Source organism: Anarrhichthys ocellatus, unplaced genomic scaffold (genome assembly GCF_004355925.1).
Source record: "Anarrhichthys ocellatus isolate YVR2014 unplaced genomic scaffold, GSC_Weel_1.0 scaffold12, whole genome shotgun sequence".
NCBI classification, from domain to species: domain Eukaryota; kingdom Metazoa; phylum Chordata; class Actinopteri; order Perciformes; family Anarhichadidae; genus Anarrhichthys; species Anarrhichthys ocellatus.
In genome coordinates, this window is record NW_022280042.1 from 67180 (window position 1) to 68825 (window position 1646).

Here is a 1646-nt window from a genome sequence, read left to right on the forward strand (position 1 = left end):
GTGTGTGTGTAATAAATGGAAATTGTTGTTTTAGTAGCCTATTAATTAACAGGAACAGGGAAGGAGGAGGAACATGAAGGAGAAAGTGTTTGGTTCTAATAGAGTGTTTTTATATCACAGTGTTGTACTTGTATGTGATTGAATCTTGTTCTCCTGCAGCTCCACCTCTGTGGAGAGAGGCATCATTTTCAGGTTGTCCATCTGTCCGTCCACCCAGAAGGAAAAAAACCATCAGTTGTATGTGACAGGATGGTGTCATCTGAAAGTGTGAATCACCATCACCGTGTTCCACCTTGAACCTCTGTCTTGAACACTCTGACTTTACCTCCACACGGAGGACAAATTACTTCCTGCCTTGGCACTGAACATTAGTATTCGCAAATTGTGAGGGTTGTAATCGCTCAATATGAACATAATAATACTTAATCTTCAAAAATTAAATGCTGTAAGAGGGTACTTCTGTCCTGCATTTGATTTACAAATTTCCCCCTGGGGATGAATAAAGTACATATCTATCTATCTATCTATCTATCTATTCCCACACACACATCTGCTTACAAGAGGATGGCACCATGTTGGGAAGTCAGTGAGAAGAGAACGGAAAGAGGGATAGAGTAGATGAGAGAGAGGAAGGATGAACTTATGAGAAATTAGTCGTGTTGTTTTACCAGAAACTCCTCCCTTCAATTCACTGTGTACAACTATTTCTCAACTGGTCAGTGTGTTCACACCGCAGAGCGGAGCAATGTAAAACATGTCGTCAGCTGGTCCAACTGTGTTCCCACTAAACATTTTATTACATTCTCACATTCTTCTTTTTCTGTGGTATTAAGAGATGTAGACACCGAGCTGTGATTGGAAAGAAATGTACATTTTCTGGATGTTGAGAGATTATTTGTCTGCACGGCCAGATAAGTTTTATTTTTATTTTGTCCACCCGAGCCTTGAAGTCCCCTAACAATGTCTATGGGAGGCTAGACTAGACCAAACCACCACAGGTGAGGAACCAGTATAGTAAACAATGTCAAACTATTGTGACACATATTACTTCCATCTAAGGGCTTTAAATCCTCAGGGACCGCCCATCTGCTGCTGAGTGAGAGCCACAGCCACAGCTCTCTACACCTTACCACCGAGTCTGTGCATGTAAGTGTGGCTCTGTTTGTTTTCCTGTGTCTCTTCCTCCACCTTAGCTGCACCCTTAGCCTCCACACATGTGCCGTAGCTTCAATCCATACATTTCATTTGTTGAAATTGCACCACCTTCTTCCATTGTCTTCCTTCAACAGAGCACAGTGTAGATCTGGAGGAGCGAGAGGCCGGAATCAAACCCACACTCGTGGTCATATGGCGTGCTCTGTAAGCACTTGGCTACTAAGGCGCTCTACTGATCTGTGGAGAAGGGACATTGAGGTAGGAGCCCAATCAAAGAGTTTGATCTTTTAAGTGTAACATGGCCATAAATAGTTGACTTTATTACTTGTAGTGGAGATGAAGGCATGTAGAGATGCAGGACATTTGTTTTAAATTACAGTTCTCTTTCCGGGGGGAGCCCGTGTGCATGTGTGTGTGTCACTTCCTCTTGTCCAACCAGCACAGTCTCTCATCCATTCTTTCTATCTCTCTCTCACCCAACACCCCACCCC

At 43.2% G+C, this 1646-nt stretch overlaps 1 protein-coding gene across 4 annotated transcripts in view; it reads left to right on the plus strand.

The window, feature by feature from the left end:
* Window positions 1-1646, plus strand: part of runx1 (RUNX family transcription factor 1) — a 53856-nt gene that overhangs the window by 10152 nt on the left and 42058 nt on the right. The window contains exon 2 of one of the 4 annotated variants that reach the window (XM_031851837.1): window positions 1076-1413. The exons of 2 other annotated variants lie outside the window; for them this stretch is intronic. The gene's annotated coding sequence lies outside the window, so the exon portion shown is untranslated. The remainder of the gene's footprint in view (window positions 1-1075; window positions 1414-1646) is intronic. One more of the 4 variants, XM_031851840.1, reaches the window with a different exon arrangement.